Source organism: Hibiscus syriacus, unplaced genomic scaffold, assembly GCF_006381635.1.
Source record: "Hibiscus syriacus cultivar Baekdansim isolate YM2019G1 unplaced genomic scaffold, ASM638163v2 tig00110646_pilon, whole genome shotgun sequence".
In the NCBI taxonomy this organism is placed as follows: Eukaryota; Viridiplantae; Streptophyta; class Magnoliopsida; order Malvales; family Malvaceae; genus Hibiscus; species Hibiscus syriacus.
The window spans coordinates 448,430-462,896 of NW_024062810.1; positions in this window are offsets into that span (position 1 = coordinate 448,430).

Genomic DNA, 14,467 nt, shown 5'->3' on the forward strand with positions numbered 1-14,467 from the left:
AGGCATAAACCGAAGGTAAAAGAGTTTTAAAATGTGTACCTGCCAACACAGAGTGAAAAATTTATGATCTGATAGTGTAAGGGGTTGATGTCTTGCTAATAGAATAAGATTAGTTTAATATAGTAGAAATCCGATCGTGATAATTTTAAAGTAAAGTGAAAGGCGATATTCCTGATTGTGATAGCAATTCATCTGCCCTAGCCAGGCAGGATGAAGAGCGGACATATCAGGAAATGCCTCGTAAAATCAAAGATTGATTTCAAGAAGTTGAAATCATAATAGAATAGTGATAGCAGGTTTTCACAGTTTTGAATCGGAAAAATGAGGTGAAGTATTCTTATTATTTCATGGATAAGATAGAATATGGTGAACAAGTGTCACCATAAGAAAGTTAAAAGATCTAAAGATATTGTTAGAATTTATAGAAGAGTTCAACACTAAGTGCATCAATGACAAGCGTATAAGATATAGAAAGCCAGAGTTTGACTTGAAACAAAGGAATAGTGTTGTGTATAAGCAAAAGTGTAGATATGATAAGAGGTTACATTTTAGATAGAAAGAGTTGGAGTTGGATAACCAGATTATGTGATGAAATGTGTATTGGAGTTGAAAGATTTTAAGATATTGACAGTTTAAATTAACCAAATATAAAGTGGATCTGGATACAGTTGTATTGTTGGATCTTAGTAATGTGAGATAGTGAACGAAGTGGGGATTTGTATATTTGAGTAAAGTTAAAGATTGATAAGAAGAGTTTAAGAATGGATACATCAGTGATCAGTTTATAAGACAAAGGAAGTCAGAATGTTAAGTTTGAACAGCGGAAATTACAGGATGTATGAGAATAGAGGTGAATTTGATAAGTTAAGCAAACTAATTTTGAAATAATTTCGATGGGAAAGGATGTATATGATAGGTTGATTAGGACTTGTGCCCTAGATTGAACAGTTGTTATTGACTAGCTGTTAGAGAAAATGAGATAGAGTTATAAAATTAGAAGAAAAGATAAAGTTGAGTTAATCAATTGTGATGTGGATTTGAATATAGTTGTGTATTCTGATCAGATAACTATGATGTAGATAACGGGATAAGTAATTGTATGGAGCTTTAAGGAATAAAAATACAAGTATAAGAGATGGTAAAGAGTGAGGTTTGTATAAGTGAAATTGATTATCAAAGTTATGAAAAGGTGATAAAGATCGGTAATCAGAGATGAGTATAAGTGATAGGAAATAGTAGGTGAACATGAAAGGAAATATATGATTTATGTATAAGGAGATTTTGATTTTGAATGAATAAAGGAATAATGGAATAAGGAAATAAAAAGGATTGAGTTTAAAGGATCAGATATGATAAAGGTTATATGAAAGTGTAGATGATAAGTTTGATATAGAAGTAAGAGAAGTGTGTAAGGTGATGTGAAAAGATTGCTTAATTTTGTAAAGTGTATGTTTAATCATATTTAAAGAAGATTTAAGGTTGTGTTCTTGGTCAAATGATGATGGAAAAGAGTTTGGTTATTGTTATAAGGTAAATAGAGATGGATGTTAATGTCTACGTGTTGAGTGACATTATATGGAATTTTTAAAAGGTCAGAGGAAAATGCAGAATCAAATGAGAGAAAAGACATGAATAGATTGAGGTTATTGGTTACTGTGTATATGATAAATGACAGTAAATGAATGTATAAAGGAAAAAAGAAGTTGGAGAATTAAAGGAATGAAATGTTAAGTAAATGAGGTAACATGAGAACATTAGAAGGTATGTTCTTATTGGTATGTGCAATGAAAATTCGACACGAATTTTCTTAAAAGGAGGGGAGATTTGTAATATCCAAAATCAGGATTAGTGACTAAAATAGAATTTTTGAAACTTTAAAGTATAATTTCAAAAGATTGTAAAATACAGGGACTTATTTATAAATATTTTTAGGGATAGTTGGTAATTATTAAATGAAGTAAAGGATAAAATGGTCATTTGACAAGGAATATTTTTATTTTCCCTTATAAGATAAGGAAATCACGAAGGAAGAGGGAAAATGAAGTTCAAGAGTTTTCTTCATCTTTCTTCTTTCTCTCTATCATGAACCAAGGTTGCAAAGGTAAGTCCTCTTGTTAGATAATTTCTTATTGAATTCAAGGTTTGTTTATGATCATTAGATGATAATTAAGCTTAAAGAAAGCTTAAATCATCTTAAAAGCAAAGGATGGTGGAGTTAGCAGAGATTAAAGATTAAGAGTTTTCAAATGAAATCTTGGAATAGAGTTCATTACTCAAATTGGAAGATAAATTTGACTTGTCATCAACTTAATTAAGAGATATGAAGTGATAGAATTGAATTAAGAACATATTGAAATATTGGTACGATTATTGATTTCCATATGGATAAAGGAATTTTGAGATTTAAAGGGTGATAAAGGAGTAGAAATTAGTTTAAGTATGTATATGAGAGTTAAGAATATGGTAGAGGATGTAATATGAAGTGTTTAAGTAGAATTGGAGTGATTTTCGAGCTTAAAAATGAATTATGGGCTATGTACATCGATGCACATTCAATGTGTACCGATGCATCAAGGGTATTTTCAGAAATTGTTCAGTGTGTATCGATGCACAGGAAGTGCATCGATACACCCATTAAAAATGAAAACATTGAAGGTGATTGGTGTATCGATGCATGGGTAGTGCATCGATGCACATGTTAAAGAATACATCGATGCACTGTAGAATGTATCGATGCACTTCAAGGGAAAATAGAATTATACCTTTCTTTTGGTCTAAGAAATGATAGATTAGTATATATATCAATTGGATACTGATATGTATCAATGTATGATTATATAGATATCGAGCACGAATAAGTTCTGGAACGATTATCAAGTTAAGATTCGATCGCAAGAGAGGAAATTATAAAAGTGGATTGGAACTTAGTGAGGCCAAAGTGAGTGCATATTCGATAGTATATGATGGTTGATGGAAATGAAACTTGCGACAAGTCTATTTCCTATAGCAAAATGCATGAATTCATAAATATGAGCATATGTTTGATATGTTACATATGTGTTAATGATATGTGTGAATATATGTTTATATGATACATGTTCAGCGTCCATGGTATATGTACACATGATAATATGAGATAAGTTAAATTATGTAATATGATACATAACTATAAGATAAGTGAATGAATGTATAGATGATAGAGATTATGTATGAGATATATGAGAAGAGGTAGATGTGAGTAGGTGGAAAAGAATGTAAACATATATTAAGACATGTTATATGTGATAAATGAATGATATGAAAAGTGACATGAACTACGTGAAAAGAAGGTATATGATTATATGTAACTGTGAAAGAAGTTATGAACTTATATGAAAATGTGAGATGAATGTGTATATGTGATACAAGTTATGCAACATAAGCTACGTGATATGTGACAGTAAACTATAAGTTTATATGAATATATGAAATGATATGATGCTAATGCCCATGTTATGTGACATGAGAGCTAGAGTTATAGTTGGCATGCCAAGAGTAGAGGGTCTGTGCGGTCCTTCGGGACAAATTTCATAGCCCCTAGTGGGACCCCATACAAGTTATGGTGACAACATAGTGCACAACCTCAATAGACTCACATATCTACAGTTCTCACATATGTACATGGGCTAATAAAGAAATAACAACAAATATATTACATGTGACTTGTATGTGTTTGTGCTATGAATGGTATTATATGATTTATATGATGATATATGGATTGTATGATTAAATGAGTCAAATGTTGGTTAAAATGCTAGGTATAAGAGGATATGTATTAAGTGATATAAACGATAATAATATTGATAATGAAATAAGGCTAATGATGGAAATGATGAGTGATGAGTATATGTGTGTGTATATGTTCTTATATGTAATGATATATTGCATATGTGTTATAGGGATTTGTTACATGAATAAGGGTATGAGTGATAGTAGTAATTGTTCATGCATGATTACAAGCTATAGTTTATATTTTATGTTTATTTGCCTCACTAAGCCATAGACTTAGCGTGTGATTGTTTCACACGTATGTTACAGAAGTGAGAAGAGTAAAGAGCAAAGTGAAGCAAGACATGTCAGTTACTTCTTACCGAAGATCATATCAGAAAAGATGTTTTGAATTAGATGTATTATGTACATTGAAAATAATTGACATGTAATTAATGTTTTGAATTGTATATGCTCTAATCGGTTTTGCAAAAACATTTAAGCTCTGAATAGTTCTCGAAATCTTTTGAATAAGTTACATGTACAAAAAATTTAAATTACTCACTATTTTATACAAGTAAATGTTTTGAAAAGTCAATGTGACACCTCGAACTCGGATCCGGGTCGGGTACGAGTTGGGGGTGTTACAGATCGTCCTAAATATAATATCGGGATTCTCACTTAATTCAAATGATTTCAGCTCTTGGAAAATCTATTGGTAACTTATATGTGGCCAAATAATTAACCATGTCTGCAAACCACGGGGTTATGCTTTGCGCCACCATCAATTTTTCTTCAAAAATTTCTTCTCTAAGTGGTGCTCAGATGTGGAAAGGGGAATTCGATTCAAGTGATCTGCTACCAGATTTTTGTATCCCTTTTTTCTTTAATTTCCAAGTTAAACTCTTGTAAAAGAAAGATCCATCGGATAAGCCTCGGTTTTGTTTCCTTTTTGCTCATCAAATACCTTAAAACTGCATGATCAGAAAAAACAGTAATTTTAGTGCGAAACAAATAAGATATAAATTTTTCTAAAGCAAAAATTATAGCAAAAAGTTCTTTTTTCGTAGTAGAATAATTATTCTGGCCCGAGTCCAAATTTTGGAACGCATAGGCTATGACATGTGGCTCTTTCCCTATTTTATGGTCGAGAACGGCTCCTACACTATTATCTTATGTGTCACACATAAGTTCAAATGGGTAATTTCAATACGGCGGCTGAACAATTGAAGCTGAAATTAATTATGCATCTGTCTTTTATTCGATAAATCTAATATCTGAATCTCAACAAATGCATTGCTTTTCTCTATTCTCAAATTGTCGAAACTATTAACTGCTTATGGAGGTGAAGCTTGTAGTCTAGCTAATACCAAATTTAAGAGACTCATAAAATGACTCATGCTTCCGAGATGCAAAGTATGCCCCAATCTCAATAGTATTTTCCATGAATTAGAGCATGCAAAGGAAATTCTCAGGGTGTAAAGAGCATTCATAAACTACTTACCATTCAAATAAATTACTCCAACATAATATACCACATGTAACACCCACAGACCAATGCGGGTGACTCGATCCAACCTGAGATGTCACATTAGGGCCACCGGAACGACCCACAATAAAATTTGAGAAAATTTAAAAAAAAATTAAAACGCCTAAAATCATAAAACAATTTATAAATATAAAAGTAAAATTTAAAAATATTTAGAAAATAAAACATATTTCAAACTCGGATATAAAAACAAAATACAACCTACATGCCCCTTAATCACATGCACCGTACTCCATAAGTAACGCATGTGGAACTCAATACTGACGTCGATAGCTAAACTGGATCAATTTAATTTGAAATAAAGAGTAAAAGAGTGAGCTTTGGGAAGCTCGGTAATATAGAACTACCAAGTGATGTTGAAGGTCATGCAGATAATGGGCAAGCATAAAACTTCCTTATCGATCCAGACATTTACAGGTTTTTGAAATGAGATGAGGTTCCACGAATATTTTTTCAGGCATGAAGATTTAAGTTCAGAGGAAACATTCAGAGAACCAAGTTCAGGAGATCGGAATAGGGTATCTAGTGTGTTCCCACAAAACTAGTTAAAATGTACAAATCTTTTTAAAACAATAGCAGTTTAAAATGTATTTTTAAAAACCTTAGTAAAGCCCTCCAACCGAATGCCAATATGCAGTTCCCCATAACTGCATCCATTAGGACTTACCCTAGGCCTATTGGGCATATGAGCCAATCTAAGGAAACACCTTGGGTCCATAAGGTCTACCCTAGCCGAAGCGTAGGTGCCCACCTGATAGGGGTGCCCACCTGATGGGAGTGCCCTCAGGTCCATAAGGACTTACCCAAAGCACATAGTAGAGGTGCCACCCTAAGGGAGTTCCTTAGGGTCCATAAGGTCTTACTACTAGGCCCATTAGGTCTAGGAGCCCACCCAAGGGTCATCTTAGATCCGTAAGGAATTACCATCTCGATCGGTCTGAACCTATATAAGGAATTACCAATTTGATCAAGTTGAACCTGCCGTAAGGAATTACCAGTTCGATCAGTCTGAACCTATATAAGGAATTACAAGTTTGATCGAACTGAACTGTAGAGACTTCATACTAGATCTTAGAGTACCTCAAAGAAAAACATTTTCTAGACATAAATCAATGGTAGCGGGAAATCAGAGTTCAGACATATCAATTCAGTAGAAATGGTATCCAGAGATCATGAATTAAACAAGCAAACTTAAAACTTCAGTAACTTAGAAATCTTGGTAAAACACATTTAAGAACGGATAAAACCAATCATATAACATACATGGAACACACTAGAGGATCCAATTATTTCTGAAGGTGCTTGGTATTTATCAGATAGGAAGTCGTGAACCTTATGTAAACTGATTAAATTCATAAATGAGATCCCCATAAAAGGGTTTGATAGTTGACAGATTCATCAGTTATTTAGAACGTGATTTATCAGGATCATATAGTATTCAGATATATTTCAGAGGCACTATGTAATCAGAAAGGTATTCAAAATCCTTTGCATCAGAGTTACTTGTGTTTTCAGATATAACATGAGTGATTTCATTATTCGGGAAATTAAAGGCATTTTAGGCATTAGGTTCTTGGAAAATTCTTAGTGATTTGATCTAATAAGGGAGAAACGAAGATTTAGGGAATTTAAGATTTGTGTCGATCTATCGAAATATCGAGTTAACTCGATCTAAACAAATCCCAACATTGATACCTGTCAATCGGTCAAATCGTTGCACTTCAATGGTATTCACTATTTAAAATAGACAACTCTTGTCGAACTGATCATCTTCAGAATCATCGCTGAATGGATCTTAGGGAGACAAACAAATATTCAGTCATTTCTTAACTTTGGGTTACCTTAGGTCAATTACTCTCTAGGGGCATTTTGGTCATCTTATAGTTCAAGGGTATTCAATTATTTTCCTCGATTCAAACATATACATCAATCTAGTAATTTATTTATTAGGTGGTTTTGTCCAAACACCACAAATTCTAAATCTTTTGCCATCTTGGAGGTTAGAATTCGGTTATCCATATTTTCTAAACAAAACTAGCATTTTTCATGTACATCAGTAGTTTCATCGGATCAATATATTTTTTTGGAGTTATTTTTCAACTTACAGGGATAATTCTTGTCTTTTTACAACATAAGGGTATTTTCGTAATTTTATCACATAAGGGAATTTTTGTAATTTTACCTAACTGAAGTATTGTCATAATTTCTCTTCCAAGTACCTTTGGCATTAAACCATTAATGAGATAAATCAGAATTTACAAATCCAGAGATTGGTTGCCGCTTACTCTTAGAACTTGTAATTTAATTCCTATCGGTCCCCCAATTTATTATACGAGTTATCTGAGTCATATTCAGTTACCGACTTTTTACCGTATTCTGATTGAGTTTAGAAATAATTTACTATATATATGAGACCAAACATATTCATCATGTATTTACCAATTCCAACATATTCCATAAAGCATGCATAAGGTAGCAATGTATTACCTCGACTTTCGTGCTCCACCGATCGAACATTTAAACTCCATTTGATCACTCTCGAACTTGAATTCAACGTCCAATAATTCTTCGAATACATAGCAAACGAATTTACATCAGAAACTGAACTTAATTGAGAAACCAAATTGAATCCGAAGGTAAAACACTTAAAAACGGCTTACCGAGTGCAAATTTGGCAAAACAGACTTCGGATTCAGATTCAGGATGTCGAAAATACAACTTTTCAAAAAATTTGACTTTTTTTGCCAAAGTCAATAGCAAACGGTCAGACCGGTCAAAGTCAACAGTTAAACTGGTCAACGGGTCAAGCCAAAGTCAACGGGTCGGGTCAAAGTTAACGGGTCGTGTTGGGTTAACTCAGTTTGGGTCAAACATACCGGTTTAGACCGGGTCGAGTCAATTTGGAGTGGTTCAGACCTACTGGACCGGTTCTAGAAATAACCAGAACTGGGGACGAGCCCACGTGCATACGACAGCGCATGGAGGCAGCAACAAGGTTGGGGTGACCGGTCGAGCATCCCACAATCAAACACGAACCAATAAATACCTAATTCAATCATCTAAACAAGCAAAGACCACTTTGAAATTAACCGAAAAAATATCAAAGCTTACCCAAGATGGCGGTCGGTGACAGGACGATTTTCAACCTACAAACTCGGTCGGGTTTTGGTCGCATGGCGCTGGGGATTTAGGTGCTCGGGGCGGTGAGGCGAGCTGACGCTTGAGGTGGTTAGAATCAACAAAAATCGATGCAATGATTGTGTTTTGACGAACCTTCTATCGTTTGATCCCGATGATTGACGACCGATCAGGAATGAGCCTTTGACGATTCGGGTTTGGTCGAGGTGAGACACCGGTTCGATTGGGGCGGTCAGAATACCGCAACGACAGTCAAAGTAGGGTGAATCGGTCAAGGGGTGTGGCAGCTAGGGTTGGAATAGGGAAAATTAGGGATTTCATCTGTTTGACAGGGGTTTATTTTTCACTTTACCAGAAAAATAGGATAATTCAAGGCTAGGTCCCCGACAGTACATTGTATAACTCTTCAATCTACAAGCTTGTGACCATACTAATTGAAAATATGAGGTTTAAAGATGTTAATTAATTGGTTGACATGGAGAATCGAAATATTACCTTAGACATATAGATCGGCAAGAAGCTTCTTCTACAAAGGACGTGTTACAAAGCCCCTATCAACCATCTTCTCTACTAGTTCCTCATGCTTCTTTAACTGTTAAGCTTTTCTCAGTTTCCCCAGCACCATCTCATAAAGAGGCATACTTGGTTTCAAGCATTTTTCATTGATCATCTCTTTAAACAGCTTGTAAGCATTGTTCCAATCCCCATCCCACAATACATTGTGATCAAAATCTGATAGGTATTCACATTAGACTCAACCTCATTCTCACCTATCTCATTCTTTAACTTGAGAACCATATCAGTAGACTTTGCACCACCAAACATTCTCATCAAAACATTATAAGTAACGGTATTAGGCATACATTTAAACTCCTTCATCTTAGTATACATACGGTGAACATCATTCACATCTGTAAACACCATTTTTCCCATTTTTATTTTATTTTATTATGTAAAAAAATATTAAAATATAGTGGTTGGGGTTATAAATACCCCAACCAACCCTTGTAACATCAGACTCCTCTATCCCCGAAATTAGAGAATGAAAATATATATCCCCGAAATTAGGGAATGAAAATATATCTTCTTTGACTTTGTGTTTGCTCTCCATTTTGCTTTCTTTCTTCTTTGTTATTTCTAGCTTTTTCTTTTTTCCTTCATCGGGATCTTTTCTTCGTAGTTCGAGTGCTCGACGTTGAGTAGACAAGAGTGGTGGCCGGTGTTGGGGCTCGTTTTTTAACCCTCTCGGCCGCCGAATGGGGAGGAGAAAGGGAAAAGAAAGAACGAGAGAGTGTGAGGTTAGGAGGGGGAAGTCTCGGCCTTTTAGAAGTTGGTCGGTTCTCCTCCGTTCATGGCTGAGGTCACCGGTGGTTTAGGGTGGTTTACGTCCCGGTTTTCGGCTTGGGAGGGCCGATGGGCGATGGCCGTATGAGACGTTTGAAGCTTTAATAAGCTTCCTGTAATTTACGTAAACATGGGGGTGATATTTTGTGTGTATAAAAAATGGGTAAATCACTCACCATGTCCCCAGATTTTAGCTCTTTTTTGCTTCGTGTTTCAGGGTCAAATCGCAGTCCAGATCCTCCAGTTTCAGCATGTTTTACGTTTTGGTCACTATATGGGTAAAATCATCTTCAAGCTCCTCATATTTTAGCTTATTTTGCATTTTGGTCATGTACTTTGTTATTTATTTCAAATATGCATATTAATTTTATTAACTTTCGAATTCAGTCGTTGTTTTTTATGTTTATTCATTTTAGTCACTATTTGGATTTTGTTTCCTATGTTATTATGATGGGATATAATATTTATAATTTATTCATTTTAGTCACTTTTTTATTTCTCATTTGGCATATAAATTGTAATATTCTATTTTAGTCCCTAGTTGTGGTGTAATGTATTATACATTATATTTGGCTTGTAAAATTTGTAGTATGTATTTTAAGTGATGCATATGTTTTATATTTTATTAGTTATAATTTAGGTGAATGTACAATTTTATGTTTTTTTAACTTAAGTACTTTAATTTCTTTATTTGCATTTGTAATGTTCATTTTTGTATTTATTATTTAATCATTATTATTTAGAACTTTAATTTTTGTAATGTTCATTTTAGTAATTATATTTTGTTTGCTTATTTAACGTAATATTTATGCTTTAAAGTATGCACTTGTTAATTTAGTCCAATTTTATTTCTAGCATTGAATATCATTTAATTTTTATCTTTGCTTTAATTTCCATTTATTTGTTCTTAATTAGTATTTTTAATTTTTAGCTTTTGCCATGTAAAATTTTTTGTACATCTAGATCTAAACATTTCGAATATATTTGAAAGCCTCATAAGCATAACTCAACTGATTTCATAATTAAATTAAATGTATTATTTATTTATTTTAAAAATATTAAGAAATGGTCGTCTTAAAGTAACTAGATGTCATGTTTTGATATTTTAAAATAAATAAATACCCTACTAGATTAAAGGGAAAAGGAAATGTTCTTTTATTTAAACTTATCGAGATAATTCACCTATTTTATTAGAGATTATGTCTTGATATTTTTAAATAATTGAACATCTCTTATCTTTTTTAATTAAATATTTTATTTGGATTAATTGGCTTAAATTTTCATTTTATCGAATCAAATTATTTTAATCTCGGATTCTTGGGGGAAATTATTATATTTTTTTATTTTAGTCAAAAAAGAAATATTCGTCCTAAAGTATTTTAGGGATTATTTTCTCTTCGATTAGATATATGGAAATATTTTCTATTTCCCCTTATAATTTCTCGTTAAATACAATTGCATGGTTGAATTTTGAATAATAGAATCGTAACTTAAATTTGTATTTGAATTCTTAGATTTCCACTAGTAGAGACAATTTATAATCGATGGGGAACCAATTTTGGGCTTTGTGACGCTGCTTATCCTTCCCCACACGTAATCGATCCCCGAATCCTTTTTTTATTTCAAAAAAAGAATGAATCTCTGGTTACACGTAGATTAGTGAATCTTTTAAAATGATGTTTTTCTTAAAAATCTGTTTAAAAGAAAATTTTTAGGTATTTGACCTACCTAACCCAAAAGGTAGATGGCGACTCTAAAACATTTCAAAACCTTTTCAAAAGAAAAACCCCCAAGTCGTACAAAGTTTTCCCCGCCCAAGCGAAAAACGATTACGACAGCTTGGCGACTCTGCTGGGGACTTAGTGGATCAAGCCTAAATCGATTATATATTGTCTCTATAGTTGGAAATTGAGAATTCAGTTTTATTTAATTCACGATTCTATTGATTTCTTTCAATTCTTTTATTCTTTTTATTTTATTTTATATCCTTGTATATTAATATTTGTATTTTATTGATTTTCTGATATTAAAATTTTAAAGTCGCTTTAGCTCGATTTTAGTGTGTTTGTTTGTCAAATATTTGAGAATTTCTCCTCACACACGACACTTGCATTGCATAACATAAGCTCTATACCCGAGCTCTTCCTTTTAAGTGGGAGTGAAAGCGACGTCTTCGTGAGAATTTATTCTCGTGTCAACCTAGCAAGTAGCTTTCGGGGTTCATATGCCCTATGTCTTCGTGAGAATTTATTCTTCGTGTAAGGCATAGGGAAATGTGCCCTCTCAAATTGAACTTGATCCGCTTATGCCTATAATGGGTGAGGATTGAGGGTGGGTCTGGCTTGCCCAAGGGGGCACCGACAGGGACAATTCGAGTAGCTTTACTCATAGAACCAAAACGCTGCATATAGTAAATCGTAGAAACCCACCCGATCTAAGACCATGCTGAAACTCTGTCCGTAGATACCCAAATAAGTGTACACAAAGGAGAAATGAATTCTAATCTTTGTCTTTTAATTTATTCGATAGATTCTTTTTGAATAATTACATGTGAACTAGAAATTATGCGATTAGGGTTTTAATTTCCTCTGTGTGTTTTATCACTGTATTTTATGGTTCATTTACCATTTGAATTTAATCTTTTCGTATTTCAGTAACATACATTTCCTCTCTTTGATTATTATTTTTGTTAACATCTTTTCCTTGTCATGATGCTTTATTTATGCATAAACATATTATTAATACCCGAGTTATTTATCAAAATTAGAAGGCTTTTAAAACAACAATGTCACACGAAGGGGTAGATATTTTTATCTACTTTGACATATTGAGACGTTGTGTGTTCTTTGAAGTTGTTCTAGGATAATTACCTTGGAATTAACACATGTTTCATATATATCATGACATAGAAGGTATTAATTCTCGAGTTAATAGTCACATTAGAAGACTTTCAATATGACAATATCACTCGAAGAGGTAGAATATAAATGCAAAAATGCATTAATGGTCCAGAAGGGTGCTATAGGAAACATCTAAAGAGGTACATCAAGCTGGAATACTTGAAGCTCAAATGACGCAGTAAAACAAACTTTTCATGGGTGCTACGATGATGTTGATACAGCTAGCCGAAAAGAAATAATATATTTGAGTCATCAAACAACAATGATAGCCAACACGAGACAATGGATGATGTCAATCGCATATGGTCGCTCAATAAATGCATCAACCCAAGGATAAAAGAATATTGTTTTCTTGCACATTCGATCAAAATTAAAGAAATCGAGCAATATGACGTGATTTGTAGTTTCCATCTATCTCAGAGTATTGAGACATTGTGTGTTCTTTGGAAGTTGTTTTATGACAATTACTTTGGGGATCAATTCCTTTGTTGCATTTACATTTTGCATTTTGCATTCCCATTTTGCATCTTTCCATTTGCATGAGCATATTTGCATCTTTGCATTAGCATCTATACATAGTACATTACATGATATACATTGCATTTCAACGTTCATTAATCATGGATCTTTGGAGTAACTTGCAAAATCTTTTGAGGTAAATTGAAGTCACCCTATTCGTTCCTAGAAAAGGAGTTATGGACGTGATGATATCATCATATGAAGATCAAAGCACATCATTGAGATATGGGGCACCGAAGAGCAGGGTCTAGAATTTGTTTGACCCATGAGTATTGACCTTTAACGTGTCATAAGACATCCCGTGCAAAGAACAAAAAAAGCAAAAATTCTTTCTCCCACTGTGAAACATATTGCACTGGCATTGTCCTGTTTGAACGTGTTTTTGTTCTTTCTTTGTATTCTCAATAAATATTTTGTTAATTGAACTTAGGTCATTTTCCAAGGTTATGAGAAATAAATCAAGTTTTAATCTTGCAATTCTTTGAATATCGAATGAATTAAAGCTTTTTTACTGCTTCATTAATTATATATCTTTGACAAGGGGCAAGATTAGACCTTTCATACCCCAAAATAACACACATTTACTCCCAAAAGATAGAACCTTGACATCACTTCTCTCTGAAACAATAAAGTTATGTCCTTATCCCCCGAGGCACCAAAACCTGTACTTTTACCTTCCAGACAGAAATAATCTTTCCATGACATTATCTTTTTCATAATAACGACTTTAAAGTCTCATATTTCCTTTCCTATACACAGAACCAACATTTATTTCTCAACCTCAATAAATCCTTGGAGGGCATAACGAGAACCTTTCTTGCAAGAAAGACAATATGGAGTGTTGCAGATCAAGTTATTGCAAGAGAATTCGAATAATTGGGGCATACTAGGGGCAAATGGAAGAAGAAAAAAATAAAGGGTATCATTGAAATAATTCTATCATGCATTAATTACATTTTTTCATGTAAATAAAATTAATCTTGAATACTCGTCCCCCTGGGGATACCTCTTTTACAAGACATTCATGTATGAGATGATGAATGGATTTGTTTCATTTATCATTTTATATGTATATATATATCCCTTGTTGTCCCCTTTTGAGCCTGTAATATTGTTTCTTCTGATTCAACCCTAACCAAGGATCACCCTCCACACTGGGGGGCAAAGATGAAGGACATCTGCTCGCATGAGTGAAGATCAATCTAGATTTCGCTACAGAGGCAAGTCATAGGAAGAAATAATAAGATATCACAAGGTGGACCAAATAGGA